A 23,836-nucleotide genomic window follows, 5' to 3' on the forward strand; every position below is an offset into this window, starting at 1 on the left:
CAGGAGGGTCCCTCCCTTTTCTCTCTCCAGACTTCCCACCAGCTAGAGTCTCCTGTGCGGGTCCTCCCCTACACAGAGCCCGGCTAGCAGGCACCGCTCCTGACCTTGCCCAAAACGAGCCCTCTCCTCTCTCTCTTCAGCAATCAGGCTCTGTCTGGGCTCCTCCAGGTTCACCCATCACTTCTCTCAGGAGACAAGGTTGCCTGGGTCATCACTGTCATTAGAAGCAGAAAATCGTGGGCGCCTGGGTGGCTCAGTGGGTTAAGCCGCTGCCTTCGGCTCAGGTCATGATCTCAGGGTCCTGGGATCGAGTCCCGCATCGGGCTCTCTGCTCAGCAGGGAGCCTGCTTCCCTTCCTCTCTCTCTGACTGCCTCTCTGCCTACTTGTGATCTCTGTCTGTCAAATAAATAAATAAAATCTTAAAAAAAAAAAAAAAAAAGAAGCAGAAAATCGTAATGATTCCCTAGGAATCATGTCAAGCACCTTCTTGTAAATGCTGTGCTAGGTGCCGTAATAAGGAAATTTGCAGGGATGAGAAGGATCGTGCCCCTTCTCTGAGGAGCCTGCAAACCTGAGGTCTGATGGTTTGCAAAGTATAGGAAGGCAGAGAAGAGGCAGTTAGACTAACATGAAGGAGGCCCTTGTGAGTCAGATCAATAAAAATGTGTAGCAGCAAAGAACATACATACAGCCCACCCCTCACCTCTTTATTTTTAATAATTAGAAGCCTATATTTTCAATGCAATTTCTACTAAAAGGAAAAAAAGGGAACAAAAGTATGTTCACATTTGTAGGCTATGACTACATTATAATTTAATTACAGACTTCATGAGCTTATAAATAATGTAACTGTGGCTCGATGTGTAGTATACAGATGACCAGTTATTACTTTGCCCCAAGTGACATTCTGGAGTGGAGACAAATGCATTTTATTTCTGTTTGCCCAGAATTGAGCTAAGGATAGATTGTTGATCCAAAAGAACCTCAAAGATTGTGTTTATCTGGGGGCGCCTGGGTAGCTCAGTGGGTTAAAGCCTCTGCCTTCAGCTCAGGTCATGATCCCGAGGCCCTGGGATCCAGCCCCGCATCGGGCTCTCTACTCAGCAAGGCGCCTGCTTCCTCCTCTCTATGCCTGCCTCTCTGCCTGCTTGTGATCTCCGTCTGTCAAATAAATAAAATCTTAAAAAAAAAAAAGAATTTCTTAAATATTAAAAAAAAAAGATTGTGTTTACCTTGGTAAACACTAAGGAAAAAATGTAGTAAATTCACTTTGTTCTACCCAGTTCCCTGACAAATGTATAAAAGCAAGATATTGAATAGGCGCAAATGACTTCCCGAGATCACGAGGATACTATTTTGACGTTAGTGATCCATTGTCAGATGTTTAACTTTTGGGACAAACTACAGTGGGTTTTAAAGTCTAGACTTTACTTATCCTTGTTAATTCATTTCAGCTGGTGTGCAGTTTATGTGTGTTCTGGGAATGTGAGCTCATTTAATTTTGTTTTCAATTAAGATCTTTTTCATTACTGAAGAAAAACAAATGTTACGGAAACTTGTAGAATTCATTGAATTGTTAAGTGTTCATCATTGTTAATTTTTTTATTGTACCCATTCCATATTTTATTGTATTTCATGCTAGTGTTTTTCTAGGCATTTATTATAGAATTATTTAAATAGTGTTATTCGCATTTTTTATATCTTTTTCATTAATAACTATTCTCCAGGTGTTTCATTCTTACAAATTTCATAATGCTACATAATCATTTGAGTGAATCCTAATTTACTCCAGTTTTCTTCTGTCATAAATAACCTTAAAAATCACATCTTTGGACAAAAAGTTCTTCTTCTTTATGGTTTTTAGAATAGACCCTTGCATTGGAGTTACTGATTCAAAGGTATGGACATTTCAAAAACACTTTTAATTTATATTGATATTGGTGATTCCATTCTTTATTTTTTTAAAGATTTTATTTGTCATAGAGGGAGAGTGAGAGAGAGCACAAGTAGGGGAAACAGCAGGCAGAGGGAGATTAATGTGAGACTCAATCCCAAGATACTGGGATCATGACCTGAGCTGAAAGCAGACGCTTAACTGACTGAGCCACCCAGGCGTCCCTGGTGATTCCATTTAAAAAATATTTACCCTAAAGATACAAACGTAGTGATCTGAAGGGGCACGTGCACCCGAATGTTTATAGCAGCAATATCTACAATAGCCAAACTATGGAAAGAACCTAGATGTCCATCAACAGATGAATGGATAAAGAAGATGTGGTATATATACACAATGGAATACTATGCAGCCATCAAAAGAAATGAAATCTTGCCATTTGCGACGACGTGGATGGAACTAGAGGGTATCATGCTTAGCGAAATAAGTCAATCGGAGAAAGACAACTATCATATGATCTCCCTGATATGAGGGAGAGGAGATGCAACATGGGGGGTTAAGGGGGTAGGAGAAGAGTAAATGAAACAAGATGGGATTGCGAGGGAGACAAACCATAAGTGACTCTTAATCTCACAAAACAAACTGAGGGTTGATGGGGGGAGGGGGGTTGGGAGAGGGGGGGTATGGACACTGGGGAGGGTATGTGCTATGGTGAGTGCTATGAAGTGTGTAAACCGGGCGTTTCACAGACCTGTACCCCTGGGGATAAAAATATATGTTTATAAAAAATAAAAAAAAAAAAGAGAGAAAAAAAAAATTAGCTTCTTCGGGCACCTGGGTGGCTCAGTGGGTTAAAGCCTCTGCCTTCGGCTCGGGTCATGATCCCAGGGTCCTGGGATCGAGTCCCGCATCGGGCTCTCTGCTCCGCGGGGAGCCTGCTTCCTTCTCTCTCTCTGCCTACTTGTGATCTCTGTCTGTCAAATAAATAAATAAAATCTTTAAAAATAAATAAATAAAATAAAATAAAAATTAGCTTCTTTTTGGGGTGCCAAGTGGCTAAACAGGTTAAGCGTCTGCCTTTGCTCAGGTCGTGATCCCAGGGCCCTGGGAGCAAGACCCGCATCAGGTTCCCTGCTCAGTGAGGATCTGGCTTCTCCCTCTCCCTCTGCCGGCAGCTCATGCTTGCTCGCTTGCTCTCAAATAAACAGAACCTTAAAAAAAAAAAAAAAAAAAAAAAAAAAAAAGGCAGTCTAGTCTCAATTAGACATATTTTCTCCAAAAAAACAAAAGGCCAAAAGCAAAGCATTCCAATGGGTAGTCGAAATTACTTTTGAATTATCTTCAGACTTGGATTATACTGTGATTGTCCCTCTCCAGTGTCTGCAGACCGCTGAGAGTGACCCAGCCCCTCTGATAACATGTGCAGTGACTGGCCAGCACCCAGGAGCTCTGCCCATCATCCAGTTTGCTCCCGGGCCTGCCAGGCACTGGGAAGAGATAGATAGTTCGGGCTCAGCTGGAACTCCTCCATCAGGAGTCTGCTGCAGTGCCTTGCAGTTGTTAAAGTCCGGTTTGGTCAGTCATACATTTCAAAATAATAGGGAGCTGGAGAGAATATGCCTTTTTGTACCTCACTGGATTAGGATTCATTGAAAGCCTATGCCTCTCTGCTAGAGTAGCTTGAAAATGTCTGTTGTAATGGCAGCCACCTCCATGCGATCTGAATGGTCAACACTTTGCGAACTTTGGAAGGCTTTGTCTTTAACGTTTTTTCACAGAAGAAAAATAAGACCCCTTCTAACTGTTTGACCACAGTCAAACACATTATTGATTCTCAGCATCTCGTTCAACTATCGATTCTCCACATCTCATTAAATATGAGTTTGGTGCATAGTAGTGAGTTTGGCCACCTCTTTCATCCGCTCTTGTGAGGTGGACTGTTATACTCCAGCTCTCAAGGACAGCCTGTGGCCTCTTCCGCTTACTACAGCTGGAAAAGAATCTGCTTACAACATTCTACTGCACAGGTCCTTGCGGCTCTCCTCGCGTCCTTAGAGACTGGCCAAGCCTTGCTTCCTTTTCCTCAAACCCTTCATCTCCAGCAGTTAAGGGACAGTCGTCCTCTCCGTACAGCGGTTGTTCCTGTGAGTACAGCAGTAACTACAGAGAGCTGAGGATAGATTTATAAAACAGAAAAGCTGCACGTGATATTTCCAGCAGAGTTTTTCCCGTATTTGACCAGGAGTTAGGAATAGGAACGATAGCCTCCATCAACAGGGAATAGCACAGTTATAAGCATTTTTACACATACACAGATGTATGTCACCTTCTTAATCTTCCCAGGACCGCTGTGGGGTATTATCCTTAGGTTATAAATGAGGCAGCCGACGCTTGGTGTGTTTGTGCCCAAGCAGAGCCCTGACTAACGGGAATCGCTTGACGCGGGAGCAAGGATTCTGTGTAGGCAGGTGTGTACATGGGCGTACATGTGTACCCCCATTGAAAGCCCCGGAAGCTAAAATGGAGCCCCAGGACCAGTTACACACAAGAGATGCTTCATTCTGGCTCCTGATCTGTGGATCTTGGTTTCCATTCCTCAGAGGCAGGTCCCTGTTTTAATGCCACGTGTCCACACCCTCCGGTGACTCTGATTATCACCTGTGTGCGGAAGGACGTGTGCTTGTGCTGTGCTTTGTTTGGTTAAACCATGCATGTCTTTTGGAAGGAAAATATCCAGAAAAAATCTAACACTGTTCTTTGAGTAAGCTAAAATAACTCAAAGTCAAGGTTTTGGCAGTGGCATTGCCGAGTACAGCAGGATAAAACGATTCCCCACGTGCCCGTGATTAACTTGGTTAATTACAAGTGGTCCAACTCCCAGTTGTGCACACTGCCTGCCTGGTCGGTTTTGCTCAGTAACTGGTGTGTCATTCAAATTTCTGAGGGAAATGCAAAATAAGTTTGAAGAGGTAATCACAAATCACTGCTTTCACATGTGCTTTCTAAAAATTGTCACTAAAAAGCAGAAGAACTTGGGGCGCCTGGGCGGCTCAGGTGGTTGAGCGTCTGACTCTCGATTGCAGCTCAGGTCATGATCCTCAAGGTCGTGAGATCAAGCCCTGCCTTGGGCTCTGTAGTAGGAAGTCTGCTTCTCTCCCTCTCCCTCTGTCCCTCCTCCCGCCCCTCCGTGGGCTCACATGCGCTTGCTCTCTCAAATAATCACAAGTGTTTTAATTTTTAAAAAATCAGAAGAATTTTGTGAAGAACAAATTAAGTTTTCAGTCAATATGAATAAAACTGAGTCCTGGGAAATTTATCGTGTGCGTGTGTGCCTGTGTGCCTGTGTGTGTGATCTCTAAGGAATGGGAATGTGACCCACTCAGAAGTCCTTGAAACCAGCAGGGTGTATAATAACAACAGAAAGGCCTGACTTTGAACACTGCCAAAGAAAGCAGGAAATAGGTTTCTCATGAGGTATGACATTTATCTCAAGACTCAAGAAGTTTTTAGGCAAGGAGGTGAAGGAACATTTCTCAGCAGTTTTCTGAAGCAGTCATGTAATTTAGTTTGTAGTTTGCATTACTTTTTGGTTTGTAAGTACTTTTCTATAAGTCTGTGCCTGATGAGAAGGTGCTAATCTGTACCAGTTCCTTCAACACATAAGGGGATGGTTGGATTTGGGGAAGGGGAAGAGACCAGAATGATCACCGAAAGAGAGCAGCAGCTAGCGTCTCAGTAAGGAGTGTGTTCAGCTGCAAATGACAGAAAATCTGGCTACAGGGTCTCATCCAACACGCAGTTCGTTTGCTTGCACAACAAGGAGTCCAGGTGTAGACGACTGCCAGTGTGGGTTTAACTGCGTAGCAGTTCCTCCCAAGGACCCAGGGTCTTTCTGTTCTGTCATCCTTTGCCTTCTGTTGGCTTTCATCTTCACGTTTAATAGCTCCAAGAAGACTGCTGTGCCTCCAGCCATTGACTCTTAATTCAGGGTGGTGAGCAGGAACAGGAGAAAGAGCAATGCTGGTTGTGTGTCGTTTTATGAGGGAGACAAAAGTTTCCCAGAAGCTCTCCTCTCAGCGAGTGTCTGCCTAATCTTATTGGCCAAAAATGGGTCAGTTGGCTACCCTAGCAGCAGGAAAGACTGAGAATAAGGAGGGTGGTGGTTGGGGCAGAGTCAGCCCTTCCATGTCTGTCAGAGCCGGACAGCAGTTTCTCTGCGGAAACAGGTGTTAAGGCGAATGCAAAGGATGACTGGAAGTTTGGTGTTTTGTTGGAGTCCACAGACCACCCCCTCATCAGACTTCACTCAGCAGTAACCACTTTCGAAAAACAGATGACAAAATAGATCATGTCTGGAAAAAAAATGAGACAAGCTTATTTATAGCAAAATATGTCATTCCCAAAATTCAGTGGGAAGAGAGTCTATAGAAAAGGTGCCATAGATCTTCACAGAGACCTTTATGAAAGAAAGGACATTTCACTCCTTAATGGTTTCCGTTCCAGAAGGGGTGGCTAGCAGATTTGAGGACTCCTGCCTAGCTTGCTTTTATTATGTAGAAAGGGACACTTTGGGGCGCCTGGGTGGCTCAGTGGGTTAAGCCGCTGCCTTCGGCTCAGGTCATGATCTCAGGGTCCTGGGATCGAGTCCCGCATCGGGCTTTCTGCTCAGCAGGGAGCCTGCTTCCCTTCCTCTCTCTCTGCCTGCCTCTCTGCCTACTTGTGATCTGTCTGTCAAATAAATTAAAAAAAAAAAAAAAAAAAAAAAGGACACTTTGAAGGTAAATAGGAAGAAAGTCTTTATTGTTTGTATGCAGATACATGCTATGAAGATGCTTAGAAAACAAGCATACTTTATGCAGTTTATGAAAATCAAACTTCAAACATCCGCAGGTCTAGGTATGATGAATTGTTATGTTTTCATGCTTATTTAAGTTCCACATAGGGGCACCTGGGTGGCTCAGTCAGTTAAATGTCTGCCTTCAATTCAGGTCATGATCCCAGGATCCTGGGATCGAGCCCCACATCAGGCTCCCTGCTCAGCGGGGAGCCTGCTTCCCCTCTGCCTGCTGCTCCCCCTGCTTGTGCTCTCTCTCTCTGACAAATAAAATCTTCAAAAATAAATTCCACATACTACAGAGGTGTTTGTTTAAAGAGCATGGGGTTCAAATCCCTGCTCCTCTAGTTACTAAATACATGATTTGGGCAAGTTACTTGACACAACTGAGGTTCAGAGAAGTTCTCTGTAAGGTGGGGACCGAACAGCCTACCCCACCGGGCTGGTGAGAGGAGGTGCCTGGCGCACAGTAGGGACGAGCCGTCTGGTCGCTGTCCTCGTCATTAGTGCTAGTGCTGATGCTTCTGGAACACACCCAAAATACCATACCTTCTTCCCTCTTTTTCTTTTTCTAGAGATGTGTTGATTGAAGATGGAGGCAGAGACAGAGTGGTAGGAGTGGTTTTAGGGATCGCGGGGAGAAAATTAGGGTTATTCTTGCACAAACTAGTCCAGATCCTCTCTGTTTTTATGTATGTGTAATTAATACCCTGCCTTCTTCCGACATGGGATGTGAGCAGTGCATGTCCCCATACTCTTCAGTTGTAATGATAGTGTTGTAAGAAAACACTGAGCTTGGAAGAGAGTCCAGATTGTACATTGACTAAGTGTGTTGGATGGGCACGCTACTTAGTCTCTCGGGCCCCTCCATTTCCTTACCTGTAAAGTGGAGCTAGCAAGGTCTGTATTAAAAGGGTAGGGTTGGGGCGCCTGGGTGGCGCCGTCAGTTAAGCATCCAACTCTTGGTTCCAGCTCAGGTTGTGATGTCAGCGTTGTGAGATCGAGCCCCCCTCAGGCTCCATGCTGAGCATGGAGTCTGCTTGAGGTTCTCACTCCCTCTGTCTCTGCACCCCCCATTCATGCTCTCTCTCTCAAATAAATAAATCTTGAAAAAAAAAATAAATAAAGGGGTAGGTTTGTGGGAAATAAGCGAGTAATGGATTTGAAAGCCCTTTGTAATGGTAAAGCTTGACACGAATGCAAGATTTTATTCCTTTTGGTTTTACCAATTCTTACGGCAGCAGCTCTCCAGTATGCCCACTTAGTGAACTGTCTTGTGTACCTCTGTGTCAGGTGTTTCCTTTTTACTAGATTATCCCATGTATGCCTGTACCACCTCCTTCCCTTCAAATTACTACCAGCAAGTAGTGCCCAGGGACCACTGCTGTTACAGTGTTAGCCTGAACCAAGCGTAATTAGTAAGGAAATCCACCACCACAAATTCATACACAAGAAAATAACAAGTACTTTAAAATCAGCATGGAATTGAGATAGTCTCTTCCTCTCCTGCCCTTCATTAGTTGGGTAATCAAGAGTTGGCAGTGTTCTTTCCAGAAGCTCATGTTTCATATTGATCTGGAAAGGTATTAGTCCAGGTAACGATGGCAACTTTTATGTGAACCATCAATCACTTTAATGAGAACAAGAATGCATCCTATCACACTGCTGAAAAATGCAGGAATTAAGAGTGACTTGTTCACTGGTTAAATATGTGTTTTCTCTGTGTTGGGTGCTGTGTTGGTCCTGTGGGCATGAAAAAGACTCCGGTCTCCAGGAGTATCTAGTTCAGTAATGGGCCTGTGGCAGCAGACTTTGTTGGTCCCCTGAATTCAATCTCCTCATAAAAACAGAGCCATTCAAGGGTGGTTAGCAGAGGTTGGGGAAGGGAGGAATGGGAATTGTTGAATGGGTAGTGAGTTTTAGTTTTGAAAGATGGAGGAAGTTCTGGAGATTGGACTGCAACGTGAATGTACCCCACGCTATTGAACTCCACTTAAAAATAGTTAAGATGGGGGGCATCTAGGTGGCTCAGTAGTTAAGCATCTGCCTTTGCTCAGGTAATAATCCCAGGGTCCTGGGATCGAGCCCCATCTTGGGCTCTCTGCTCAGCAGGAAACCTTCTTCTCCCTCACCCACTCCCCCTGCTTATGTTCCCTCTCTCGCTGTGCTGTGTCTCTCTCTGTCAAATAAAAAATAAAATCTAAAAAAAAAAAATAGTCAAGATGGTAAATTTTAGTTTTTTAATATTAAAATAAAGCCAGTAGACACCAAAACCAAAACCTCATGGACAATATTTACCACACAGAGGTGACAAGCTATCCCCTAAAAAGAATCCCAAAATACAAGTGTGTTAAACTACTTATGCCACAAGGTCTGCATGATGTCGATGGCTTTGGGTGAGGAAGCAGAGGAAAGTCATGAGGTGATGGACCCTATTATGGGTCAATCCCAACACAACCGGGGTCACTCACTGGAAAGTATGGTGCACCAAGTCCATTCATGGTTGAGGGCAAGGGACCCACAGAAGGGTCCAAAGAGCTGGGGCAGTCTGGACCCCATGACCTCTCGGAACTGACCAGCCCAGACTCTCTTCCAAGACAGGGTCCCTCACTAAGGAGAAACTGCTAGGAGTAGGATCAGAATTGGGCAGCAAAGAGACAACACCAATGAAGGAAAGAGGAAGCCAGGTAAAAGTGCGGAGGGAGTTAGCTCCTTGTGATCGCAGGACCGCTCAGCAACAAACAGCCAGAGACAAAGAAGAGGGTCATGTCTTCTCCTGCATTCCACATCATTCTTATGAGAGAAAACTTTTTTTCTAAGAAGTGCTCCAGTGGATTTATGTGTAGGTCTCATCAGCCAGAATTGGGTCACACGGCCAGGCCTGAACCATTGACTCTCAAGGGGAATGAGACACCATGATGGACTCACGCCCAGTCATCATCTGCCCCTGAACCTTGAACCTTCCCTTAGCTCATGAGAGCCTGAAGACCCAAACGCAGTCTGGTTTGCCATTAAGGAAGAAGGGGCCTGCCCTTTGGGTATATGATCAACAATATTTGGAACACTTTGCTCTCATGCCCACTTATGTGATGGCTTCAGATACTCACAGTCTGTGGGAATCCTCCTGTTAATTGCATTCGGTAGACCTGTTATCACATATCCAAGATGAGTTCTCAGGGGTGACCTATGCACTAGGGTGTGAGCCTCTTTTCAAAATATCCTTAATTCTCTTGGATAAAATAGGGAAATGTTCTGCTGCCCTTGTATTAATTTAAATAAGTATTATTGACTACCTAATAGATCAGAGCCATCTGTGAATTGTGGTGGGATAGAAATGAATAAGATACGATTTCTATCTTTAAGGTTCTTATACTGTAATTAGTATAAAGATCATTTAAGCCTACAGCATAATTTTATTGTCGAATTAGAATAAGTCTTAAGAAGCACCTGGATCTCTTGTCAAGCAATTCACCTACGAAGTAACTCAGCACCAATTACATAAAAATACAGTTCTTCCAGTTAAAAAAAAAAAAATGGTGGGGAGGGAAACGTCAAGGAAATCACACAAAGTCAGTCATCGTATTTTTTTAATACTAAGTGAAAATAGCTCAAAATGGAGTTCTTGAGAGGTTAGTAAAAGGTGCCTTGGAATACCTCCTTCTAAAAGTTCAGGAAAAACAATTTTGCATGAAAAAAACCTCAGAAGAGGATTAAGGTTGCGGCCATACTAAAAAGAAATCTTCTATAAGGGCAAAAGAGAGAATAACATCCCTCAAGCTAATGAAACCATCCCCAAAGGCATGTGCTCCGAACAGATAAAACTGTAACCGGCTATTCAAAATGAGCTCAGACACCTCTTTCAAAGAAATAAAAAGTAAGAAATAACAAAATCAGGCTTAGAAGAACTCAAAAATGAGGTGAATAGTTCTAATTACAAATAAACAATTACTTCAGAATTAGTGGCAAAACCAAAAGAAACCCAATAGCAAATAAACACAACAAATAATTCCTTGAAAGAAGTAGAAAGGACAAAAGAAGGATTTTTTTTGAGGGGGAGACGGAGAGGCCGAGGCAGAGAATCTTAAGCAGGCTTCACTCACGACCCTGAGATCAAGACCTGATACGAAGTCAACAATCTGATGCTTAACGGACTGAGCCACCCAAGTGCCCCCGAAGAAGGAATTTAAAAACAAAAAAAGAAATGAAGAGATAAAAGTAACTACTGAAAATATGTAAAGCAGATCTAGCATACTGATAATAGAGGTCGTTGAAGAAGGAAACTGATGCAGAACAATAAATACTTAAGGCTATATTCTAGGAGACTGAAATACAAAAACTGAAATACAAAAAAAAATTAAAACCACATTTTGGAAGAGCAGACAGCCTACCTAAGAATATTGTTGTAGAATGGTAGACAACAAGTCATTCTAGAAATGTTACTAGACTTTAAAAGAAAGAAATCCTTGAGAGATCTCAATAAAAAGGGAAATGACTTATAAGGGGAAAAAAAATTTGTCAGACCTTTGACAGCAGCTCTTTATGACCCCAGGAAAATAGTGTGACCACTGAGCAAGGGAGGCAAGTTAGGTTTACTGAGATCTGTTTTGTGAGCGGTGCCCTAGGAGTGGTATAAACAAGAATCACTAGAGGAGTCCAGAAAAAAAAGCTATCACTTTCAACTAGGAAGGCTTCATGGAAGAGGCAGAAGTGTTTGTACCTTAAAGAAATCTTGGAAAATTTTTAAACTAACATATTTCAGAATTACATTATACATAAATGTGATTTCTCCTCAATGTTCAACTATGTATAATATTGGATTCATTGCATTCCACCCTGTGTCCATATTTTCCTTAATCATTTTTACAAAAAATACGTAATTTCTAGCTAAAAGAGTTTTTCTTAATTTGAAAATTTGGAATTTGAGTAATTTAGTCTGTGAGTCCAGAATAAGCAACTATTTTAAAAATTATGTACAATTCAGTGATTTTTTTTTAAGAGTAGATGTGATAAACAGCATATTAAATTATTTTTTAAGTGGAAACCTTGGTCATCCAGCTTTTGAATTTGTTGATAATTAAGACAAAAGTAGTTATATATAATTGAACAGAATTCTGAGCAAAATTAACTGTCAAAGTATTCTCCATCATTACTTTTTTTATTAATAGCATGTAAAATGGATGGCAGGGTATATTTATATTTTAATGTATAGAATACCTTAAAATCTAGGGGCACCTGGGTGGCTCAGTGGGTTAAAGCCTCTGCTTTCGGCTCAGGTCATGATCCTGGTCCTGGGATCGAGCCCTGCATTGGGCTCTCTGCTCAGCAGGGAGCCTGCTTCCTCCTCTCTCTCTGCCTGCCTCTCTACCTACTTGTGATTTCTGTTTGTCAAATAAATAAATAAAATATTTTTTTAAAAAAAGAATACCTTAAAATCTAAAGGGAATTTTCATTTTTTAAAAAAGTATTTTTTAAGTAATTTCTACACCAAACGTGGGGCTCAAACTCATAACCCCATGATCAAGAGTTGCAAGCTCTACCAACTGAGCCAGCCAGGTGCCTGGAATTTTCATTTTTATGTAATACTTTTTATACAAAGTAGTGGCCAATGTTAAGACTCCATTTAGCCTGCTTCATACCACATTAAAAATAAATTCAAGAGAGATTAACTGCAAAAAAAAAAAAAAAAAAAAAAAAAAAAAAAAAAAAAAAAAAAAAAAGTTAAGACTAATAGAGCTATTCTAATGGCCCAGAAACCATAAAGGAGAATATTGACTGACTTGGCTACGTAAAAATTCTAGGCTTTTATAGTTACTCATTCATTATTTTTATTGAGAACATGCTATTTACCAGGCACTGTTCTTGGTGCTAAAGATACGGCGGTGTCCTAAACAGCCAGTGTCACTGCTCACAAAGACCTTCTATTGCGTGCTGCATGGCAACTGATAGCATAAGTGGCTGGGGGTGGGTTGGGGGGAGACCATGACCTGAAGAGATTATTTGCAAAATACATGATAAATATTATAATACACAAGATATCATATAAAATAATAAACAAGTAACCTAATAGACAAATACACAAAAGTTAAAGGTAATGAACTAAAAGAAGCAGCTGGAAATGGTCAACAAATATGGGAAGACTTGCTCTGCCTGCAAGTAGTTCTGAAAATGCAGTGAGAACAACCACGGCAGTGTTTCTCCCTTCAGCTTGGCCTAATTTCTGAAAATTCCTAACTCCCACTGCTGGGAAATGTGTGAGGAAATGAGCACAAGTCCAAGAATTTCTAGCCTTTTTGAAAGTAATCTAGGAGTGTCTATTAAAATGAAATATTCTCATACCCTTTGACAGGGAAAGCATATTTCCTGGGACCTATCCTACAGATACAAAAGCACTAAGACATGAGGACATGTATAAGAGTATTTACTGTATCATAGTTTGTTTTGTATATAGAAAAAAATGGAAACATCCCGAATATTCTTAAAGAAGTTTACCCATGTTATGGAACATTTTGCAGCTGTTGAAAAGCATGAATTTGATTTATATATATTGTATTGACCTGACAAGAACATGTATGATATATTGATTGTTCAGTGACAAAAAAGCAATTTGTTGGGTAATAGATATGAAATTTTTAATTAAAAAATGAAAAATATATGGATGCTAAAGAGGTTATTAGAGGCTTAGCATTGCTGTGAGATTAGAGAGTTTACTGCCTCTTTATGCATTGTACTTGATAATGTTTGAATTCTTACAATGATCTTATACTTTTTTTGTTTTTTAACATCATGTGGGAAAACCTTTTAACTTACTCCATGATGTTTTGGAGGGTGGAACTGTAATCAATGGTGGAAGTTTCAGGAAGGCTGATTTTAGCTCATCTAAGGAAGAACTTTGCCACAACAGTAATTCAACAGTGGATTCGAGAACCTTGGGTGAGGGTCTCTGGAAATATTCAGGCAGAGAGCCATAAGCTGTTGGAGAGAGACATTTGTATCTGTTTTGAGGGTTGGACTAGATGTCTCTAAGATTCCTTCCAACCCTGATAGTTTTTATAATAGGTTTTTTTTATTTATTTATTTTCAGCATAACAGAATTCATTGTTTTTGCACCACACCCAGTGCTCCATGCAATACGTGCCCTCCTTAATACCCATCAGCTGGCTCCCCCAACCACCCACCCCCCCACCCCTTTTAAACCCTCAGATTGTTTTTCAGAGTCCATAGTCTCTCATGGTTCACCTCCCCTTCCAATTTCCCTCAACTCCCTTCTCCTCTCCATCTCCCCTTGTCCTCCATGTTATTTGTTATGCTCCACAAATTAGTGAAACCATATGATAATTGACTCTCTCTGCTTGACTTATTTCACTCAGCATCATCTCTTCCAGTCCCGTCCATGTTGCTACAAAAGTTGGGTATTCATCCTTTCTGATGGAGGCATAATACTCCATAGTGTATATGGACCCCATCTTCCTTATCCATTCGTCCGTTGAAGGGCATCTTGGTTCTTTTCACAGTTTGGTGACCGTGGCCATTGCTGCTATAAACATTGGGGTACAGATGGCCCTTCTTTTCACTACATCTGTATCTTTGGGGTAAATACCCAGTAGTGCAATTGCAGGATCATAGGGAAGCTCTATTTTTAATTTCTTGAGGAATCTCCACACTGTTCTCCAAAGTGGCTGCACCAACTTGCATTCCCACCAACAGTGAAAGAGGGTTCCCCTTCACATCCTCTCCAACACACGTTGTTTCCTGTCTTGCTAATTTTGGCCATTCTAAGTGGTGTAAGGTGATATCTCAATGTGGTTTTAATTTGAATCTCCCTAATGGCTAGTGATGATAGTTTTTATAATAGTTTAATTATATTACGTAGTGAGACTTTTTTTCTTGTTACTCTTTCTTGTTGTTTAATTGAGACATAAATGACATTATGATGTATTAGTTTCAGGTGTGCAAAATGATTTTATATATATATATATTGTGAAACAGACTGCAGTAAGTCTACTTCACATCCATCACCGTACATAGTTACAGTGTTTTTTCTCATGATGAGAACTTTTAATGATCTACCCTCAACTATTTTCAGATATACAGTGTGGTGTTATTAACTGTAGTCGTAGCGCTGTACGTTACATCACTCTTATTTATTTTCTAACCGGAAATTTATACTTTTTGACCTTCTTCACCCATTTCACCCACCACCTACCCCCACCTCTGGCAACCACCAATCTGTTCTCTCTTGCATTTTTTGTTGTAGATTCACAAATAAATGAGATATTTGCCTTTCTTTGTCTGACTTATTTCACTTTGCAGAATGCCCCCAAGGTCCATCTATGTTGTAGCAAATGGCAAGATTTCCTCCTTTTCTATGGCTGAGTAATATTCCATTGTTCTGTGCCACACCTTTATCCATCCATCCATCAAGCGCACACTAAGGTTGCTTCCATGCCGTGGCTAGTGTATATAACGCTGTAGTGAACCTGGAGGCGCATATATCTTTTTGAGTTAGTGTTTTAGTTTCCTTCACATAACTACCCAGAAGTGGAATTGCTGGATCCTAGGGCATTTCTGTTTTTAATTTTTTGAGGAAACTCCATACTGTTTTCCATAGTGGCTGCAACAATTTAAATTCCCACCAGGAGTGCAGAAGAGTTCCCTTTTCTCCATGTCTTCACCAGCTCTTAAATGTCTTGTCTTTTGTTTTTTCATTTGCTTTTGTTTTGTTTTAAGGAGGTGGAGAGGGGCAGAGGGGGAGAGAGAGTATCCCAAGTAGGCTCCCCGCTGAGCAGAGTCTGACATGGAGTTTGATCTCACAACCCCGAGATTATGACCTGAGCCAAATCAGGAGTTGGATGTTCAGCCAAGTGAGCCACCCAAGGTACCCCTTGTCTTTTAGGTAATAACCTTTCTGACTTGTCAGATGTGATACCTCGTTGTAGTTTTGATTTGCATTTCCCTGTTGATTAATGATGTTGAGCATCTTTTCATGTACCTGTTGGCCATCTGTGTGTCATTTTTGCGAAAATGTCTCTACAGATCCTCTGACCATTTTTTAATTAGATCGGTTTTTTGCTATTGAGTTGCAAGAGTTCTTTATATATTTTGAATATTAACCTGTTATCAGATATGATTTGCAAATATTTTCTACCATTTGGGAGGTTGCCTTTTCATTTTGTCGATGATTTCCTTTGCTGGGCAGAAGCTTCTTAGTTTGATAGAGTCCCATTTGTTTATTTTTGCTTTTACTTCCTTCACTTTGGGTATCCAAAAAATCATCGCCAAGACCAGTGTCAAGGAGCTTATCATCTGTGTTTTATTCTAGGAGTTTTATGGTTTCAGGGTCTTACATTTGAGTCTTTAATCCATTTTAAGTTGAGTTTTCTGGGTGCTATAAGATAGTGGTCCAGTTTTCCCAGATCCATTTACTGAAGAGACTATCCTTTTTCCATTGTGTATTCTTGGTACCTTTGTTATAAACATATGTATGGGTTTATTTCTGGGCTCAGTATTTTGTTCTGCTGATCTATGTGCCTGACGTTTTTATGCCAGTACCATACTGTTTTGTAATCTAGTTTGAAATCAGGGAGGATATTGCCTCCAGCTTTGTTCTTTCTTTTAAGATTGTTTTGACCATTTGGGTCTTTTATGTTTCCATACACATTTTTAGGTTTTTGTTTTCTGTGAAAAATGCCATTGCAGTAGGGATTGCATTGAATCTGTAGATTGCTTTGGGTAGTTACAGACATTTTAACAATATTAATTCTTCCAATCCATGAGCATGGACTGTCTTTCCATTTTTGTGTGTGTGTGTGTGTGTGTGTGTGTCTTCCTCAGTGTCTTTCATCAATGTCTTACAGTTTTCCTTGCACAGGTTTTCCACCTCCTTGATTAAGTTTATTCGTAGGTATTTTATTCTTTTTGATGCGATTATAAATGGGATTATTTTCTTAATTTCTCTTTCTGATCGTTTGTTATTAGTACATAGAAACATAACATTTTTATGTACTGATCTTGTGTCCTGCAGATTTACCAAATCTGTTGATTAGCTCTAACAGGTTTTTTTTGTTTTAGTTGTTTTTTGTTTTTTTTTTTTAGCTCTAACAGTTTTTGACTGAGTTGTTAGGGTTTTCAATATATAATTTCAAGTCATCTGCACATAATGGCAGTTTTACTTCTTCCTTTTCAATTTGGATGCCTTTTATTTCTTTTTCTTGCTTAACTGCTCTACTAGGACTTCCAATATTATGTTGAATAAAAGTGGCAAGACTGGGTATTCTTGTCTTGTTCCTGTCTTAGAGGAAAAACTTACAGCTTTTCACAGTTGAACACAGTCTTAGCTGTGGGTTTATTGTGCGTGGCCCTTATTATGTTGAAGTACCTTCTCTGTATACCCACTTTGTTGAGAGTTTTTATCATGTATGGGTGTTCATGATTATGTACTTGTGTGTTTTTCTAAACACCAACTAAATTTTTTTTTAAGATTTTATTTATTTATTTGTCGGAGAGAGAGCCACAGCCGGCAAAGTGGCAAACAGAGGCAAAGAGAGAAGCAGGCTCCCCCCTGAGCAAAGAGCCCGATGCGGGACTTGATCCCAGGACCCTGGGATCATGACCTGAGCCGAAGGCAGCAGCTTAACGGACTGAGCCACCCAGGCATCCCATAAAATATTATTTTAAAACACTGTATCATTATAACATTGGTATTCTCCATGTAACATAATAAAAGTCACTAAAATTGTATTTTCCCTCCCTTCTTTTAGTTACACACACACACACACACACACAAAATAGATTTAAAGTGGAGACTCAAAGATCTAGAGTGATTATCAAGTAACATTTCAGTTCACCATTAACCATCCCCTGCCCTCTTCCCCATATCATCCCGGTCTAGATTTCAAACATAACCACTTCAAAGACACCGGTAATAGGAGAGTTCTCTCAGTTTGCTATCTATCCACACTGGTCTAGAATGGAACATTTCACAGTATCCTTTGCAAACTCAGGTTCTCTCTCTGGAAGATCTTTCTTATTGTGAGTACTATCTTTTGGACTGAAGCTTATGCCTGTTTTCTCCACCTCAGTGATTAGAAACAGAGAATCAGAAATAACTCTGGGCTTCTATGGGACCTCCTGGAGGATTGCTTCAGCCTTCCCATCTCAGAGGTTAAAAAAAAAAAAAAAAAAAAAAAAAAAAATCTGAGGACCAAGTAGCACATGGAACCTCCCTGTGGTAAGAACTGGTACCAAAACCCACACACCCTCCCTGCCTGCCCAGTGTACCTTCTGTTGCTCTCGTCCTGCCTTTCTCTCACACACCAGCATCACCTGCTTGGTTCTACGCTCGGTGCCTTTCGCCCACTGATACAAGGTCGCTTAGGTTCACACTACTTACAGAACTTGTGAAGTAGAAACTGATCTCTCAGTGTTGGGATTTGCCATCCACACCAAAGTAGGAGTGTTTCAGAGCAAGGATGAAACTCGGAAACACACTCATTTTGGGCTGAGGACCTAGAACCTCCGCTTTTCCCTCTCTGGTGCAGGCCCCATGCTGAGGTTTTATTTTAAAGTCAAAGCCTCACAGGATAAGGAACCAAGAGGATTTTTTTTTTCTATCTATTCAAAACTGAAGCCTTACTGCCATTAGGAAGCTGGGGTTCTTTCCTTAGCATCTGCTTGTGTTCGGGCTAAGTGAAAACCCCTGGGGGGTAGTGGAGGCTTCCAGCACCAAATGGTCTCCGCACAAGGTCCAAGCATTCTTCCTGGCCTAACAGGACGGTCACACCAAGGAGGATATGACTAAGAAAGAATGTGACTTCAGAGACTCTGCAAGTCCAGACAACTTCTGATAAACATTAAACAGAGGTTAAGAATGTTTTCTTTTCTGAAGGGAAACTATGTGGTCTATGGTGTGAGTGGGTGGGGGTCGAGGGGAATACATCTAAACATCACCTTCCTCTTTTCATAATTCTTAAGCATTTTAGCGGCAGCCATTTTTAATGCCCTGACAGGCTTTCATGCTTAGAATCCATAGCTGGGTGCTGGCCAAGAGAGAAGGGGGATGGGATCTAGGAAGACCAGCCAATTCCAAAGTGATTAGCAAGCAAGTTTAAAAATAAGCTGGACATGGAGGCTGGTTTCTCTGCTTCCCACCCTGAGTCTGGGAATGCTCCAAGAGGTGTCCACTCAAGGCACACTCAAGGTTCCCTGGTTGGGATCCTCACTTCCTCTGCTGACAAAAGGGGGAAGCTCTGTGGAGGAAAAGGGTGTTGACTTCAGGGAAAGGTGAGGTGGACCAGATGGCACCTCTCAGCATCCTCAGCCCACCCCGGGAACTCGGGGGGCACCAGTCCAGGCCGGGGAGGAGAGAGCCAACACATTATCTGGCTGTCCAGGGAAAGGAAAACAGCCTAGTTCTGGTGACGCAAAGCACTTTTGTCGGTGGTACTGAGCCAACTAACGTCTTCGAGCACTTTCTCCTCATGGGCTCTTTGCTTTATCTCCTCACATTTCCTGCATGGTGTGTGCTGGGGAAGGGAGTGTGGATAAGAACGACACTTTCTCTGCTTGATTCTAAATAAAAAGTAAGAAAAATAATGTCATTCATCAGACTCCCTCTAAATGGCGGGGGGAGTTCAAGACAGGAAGAACAGGCTTTGATGTGGACGTTAGTAAAACCCTGCCTGTATCTGAAGTTAATATTCTGATGAATCTCTCCACCTCCGTGATTTTAGCCATTATCCCCACAGCCAGGAGCACTCAGGACCCACGGAGGTAGCGTGCAAGGCTGTCACTTCCTCTCCTTTGAATTTTAAGTGTGTGAAGAAACTATTTCATTTGGAAATCCCAAGTATTCCCATACTCAATTTCAGACAGTTCTTGCTTTTCTGAGAATACTTTTTTAGAAAGTACATTCACTTGTTTGTTGGTTTATTCATTTATGTAGTCATTAATTCATTCACTCATTCGTTTGTTCGTTCATTCATTCACACGTCCTCCAAAACCTACAATGGGCTCTATCAGGATGGAAGCAGCCATCAGGCTAGTAGGCCATGACTCAGAAGACAGGGAGTCATGACTAGGATGAAACTTGTGGAGTTAAACCTACCCTGAAATCTTGACCCTGCTACTGATAAGCTCTGCGACCTGGTGCAGGTCACTTAATCTCTCAGAGCCTCTGATTTCTCATCTGTAAAAGGGGCTAAAGAGCATAAGCCCCTCAATGGCTTCTTAGGAGAATTACCCGAAGCAAGAGGAAGAGGCTGGGCGTTACCTGGCCTGTAAGCTCAGGAAATGGTGGCAGGGACAGGATTCATGGTAGCCTTCAGGCTGGTGGCAGTTATCATCATCATCATCATCATTATTATTATTAATGAGACCAACAGCACAAGAGTGACAGGGTAAAGCACTGTCAGATGTCAAGGTTGGGGAGAGATTGCTGGGCAGGCATGCCTGCAAAGATTCCCTGTAGAACTTGACTTGCTAACTTGCTTTCCCTTGAGCTCTCTCATTTTTTTTCACTCATATCTTCACGGAGAAATTGAGAAATTCCTTTCCCTTTGCATTTCACTTTCTCTTACATTCCCGAAGACTGAGGCTTTATTACCGTATTCAGCTGAAGGCCACATCCCAGCATTTGCATTGACCTTGGAGTGCCAGGGTAATTATTTTGTCAGTTATTTGACTTTTTAGAGTGTGCTTACCTTGAAGAACCTCTGCAAAGGAGGGTCGTGTTAATGTGTAACACAGAGATAAGCGAGGTGCTGCTCTCTCTCTCTCTCTCTCTTTTCATGGCTGTTCAACTGGAAAACTGAAATGGTTCTATTTGCATCTCGTCAAGCAGCGTTGAAAGGTGGGGGAGAAAAAGGGCTTTTACTAATGTACTACACCGGGAGGTAAATTTGAGCAACACAGGATGCAGTGAGTCATTTGCACTTTGTTTTCTATTTTAAGAAAAAAGGACATTACAAGACATTGTCACACCTTGCTTGAAGAAGTGGTGGTGTTTGGCAGAAAGACAGCAAATGGGATACTTTTAGTTGAGCCCGGAGGCTATGCGCCCCCTGGTAGGTGGGTTGAATGAGCAAATCTCACTTGCGTGGACAGCAAGGTCATTTTTCTTACCCTAAATAGAAGATATTGATCCTCAGGACTGGAGAACAACATGAGGGACAAGAAGAAATGACCCAACTGCAGCAGGAGGCACGGAGGCCCGCAGGGAGGTGGGCTACCCTGCAGCTGGGAGTCAGAGCTGCCCGGGTGGCACCCCCCAGGCCGGCGGGGGTGGGTGTTGGAGCTGCGCTTGAGCCTAAACAGTTCTGTTGGGAACTTTCCATTATCAGAGAAACCTCCCAGTCATCATCCAAGTGCATTTCTGAAATGCCTGACTGTTCTCGGAGCTTGGTAAGCTCAGGATTAGCCAGCCTTCCACGCACCCAGTCCCTATTACAAGCAGAGATCAAGGGGAGGTGGCCAAACCAAAAAAATTTTTTTAAACCCCAAACCTGAAGGTAAATGGGCAGCACGTATTTATTTCACTGACCCATCAAGGGTAAGGGTGTGTTGTGGAAAGAGAGGGAAAGAAATTGATTATCACGAATGAAGCTCTGAAATTTAGAGCTAGAGGAATTGTTGAAGACTGAGAAAAGGAGATTGAAAGAAAACCCTGGACTTCTAACCACTTTTCCATCCACCGCAAAAAGTCGTTTCCTTGTACGTCTGTTCATTGATTAGTTGAGGCCGACTTTTAGGTCACCTGTAAGATAATATGGGATAGTGGCTGGGAGCCTGGGTTCTCGAACCAAATTCCTTCATTTTGCATCCCAGCACACCTACTTATGAGCCTTGTGACTTTGGGCAAACTATTCAACCTTTCTTTGCCTCAGTTTTCCCTTCTATAAAATGGGAGACAGCCCCAACCTCAGGGTTGTTCAGAGGGTTAAATTAGTTACATTTCTGTCCATAGTGAGCAGTCAGTGAACAGGGCTTGTTGTTGTTTTGTTATGACGGTTGGTGGGGAGGTGGGGGGCAGGAGTGAGTGGAAGGGCAGGGAAAGTCATGTGGAATTAGGGTAACAGGGTATGGGGGATGCAAGGAACTATAAAAGTCCTATAGTCCAGCCTCCTCCTTAACCAGGAAAACAAATCTGATTACATTTTTTAAGACTTTATTTATTTATTTATTTATTTATTTATTTGAGAGAGTGTGAACAGGGGGAAGGAGATGGAGGGGAAAAGAATCTAGAGCAGGCTCTTGGCAGAGCATGGAGCCCACGCTGGGCTTGATCCTATCACCCTGAGATCATGACCTAAGTCAAAACACATGCATACTCTCTCTTTGTGTCTCTGTCTTACTGTCTCTCTCTCAAATAAATCTTATAAATAAATAAAATGATAAGTAATTAAAAGGTTTCCTTTGGAATCAGTCTATCATATGACTGGATTTGGTTGACACTATGAATAACACAAAGACTCCATCCCTCAAACTCTCAGGCTTCGCTTGTATCTCTAGGACTGCATTTTATGCAAGTCTGTTTCTTGTTGGACATCTTTAACTGCTGGCGCTTCATTACCTTGACATTAAACCTGTGATGTGACTTTGATCTTAGTGTTTCCTTCTGGGGTCACTAAAATCAAGACTTCTCATTTCCTGACATGGCGTTTCTTCAGATGGTAGAAGATAAGTAACAGGTGCTTCCTCACTCCAGGCTTCTCTTCTTTTAAAGAGCCACATCACCTTCTGTGTTGGCTTTCAGACCCCACACCATTCTTGGACGGGTCTGGTCCACTCTTAACCTCTTAGATGGGACCCCGGGCTGCAGGACTGCAAGGATTAGTGCAGAACACACGAGAACCATAGGCTCCCACGAATGCAGACCAAGGAGGCCTGTAGCCCCGTAGCCTCATCGATGTCATGGTGGGCTTCATGGTTAAATAAGGCAGAGCCGCAAGTGGGAACCGAGGAAAGAGCTTTCCCAGATTCTTCCGGGGTAAGCCACAGCAGTCTTGGTATCATTGCTGTTGTTTGTATTTTAGATGAGAATTCCTCATTACTTTGCTCCTAACAAAGAGATCTTTGGCATTGAAGATGTTTTCTTAACACTGATTTATTTTAGAGAGCACACAAGCAGGGGGAGGGGCAGAGGAAGAGGGAAAAGAGAGAGAGAAGCAGACTCCCCGCTGAGCGCAATCTCAGGACCCTGAGATCATGACCTGAGCCAAAACCACTAGCCAGATGCTCGAGGGACTGAGCCACCAGGCGCTCCAGCATATTCACCATTTTTATAAACTATGACTAAATTCTCAGGCACAAGTTCCAACAATTTTTTCATTGTTGAATTTTTTCGCGTGATGCTAGAGGACATCTCTAGCTGTGTTTATCAGAGATCTGTATTACAAATGGGCCAGGCTGCAGGAGAGATTGAAAGGTCTGGATATGGAGATTCCCTCGTGGCTCCTTTAGGGTCTGACGACGACGCTTGCCGGCTTTATGCCCCCCCCTTTCAGTTTGAAAATTATTGGACTTTATTTTTCCGGAAATATGTCAATTCTCTGTAGCTTTTCAGTTGCTGCTTTGAACTCTTTCTCTTAAAGCATTTGTTGTTAGGTTGGTTGGGGTTTTTTGTTTTTTTTTTTAATGTTTTTGCTTCACTGAAATTTAGTGTGCTTTTTATGGTTTTAGAGTTCCCTTGCAGAAATCTGATTAGAAAGGCACTTTAATATATTACTTGGCAACCAGACATCTGACAGTGTTGTAGCTCATTAGTTAGGAAACCTTCCCAAGCTTGTAGGAATGGACATTCCTCTGTGAACAGGGAAGCTTTGATCACTCCTGCAGGGAACAGGGTTTATCTTAATGCGTTTTGGGGAGCGAGGGGAAGAGGTGCTCTAAATTTGGCAAAAGGAAAATACCCGAGATTAAGAAAAACAATGAAACATTATTGAAGAAGAAATGTACTTAAGTTAATATTATTCCATGGTAGCTCCGGAGCCTACGGAAGACAGAGTTTGTTTCGGGAAAATGGTTCTCCTGTCTCGAGCAAGAAGCTAGTTAAGCAGCCTCACACCAGATTACAGATTACACTGAACTGATCCTAATGAGGATAGACTTTTCA

General features: G+C 42.0%; 1 protein-coding gene across 1 annotated transcript in view; it reads left to right on the top strand.

The window, feature by feature from the left end:
* LOC111149243 (insulin like growth factor binding protein 7) overlaps positions 1-23,836 on the top strand; it is a 77,351-nt gene that overhangs the window by 14,970 nt on the left and 38,545 nt on the right. The window lies entirely within an intron of this gene.

Source organism: Enhydra lutris, unplaced genomic scaffold (assembly GCF_002288905.1).
Source record: "Enhydra lutris kenyoni isolate GAN:26980312 unplaced genomic scaffold, ASM228890v2 scaffoldscaffold21, whole genome shotgun sequence".
Taxonomy (NCBI): Eukaryota; Metazoa; Chordata; class Mammalia; order Carnivora; family Mustelidae; genus Enhydra; species Enhydra lutris.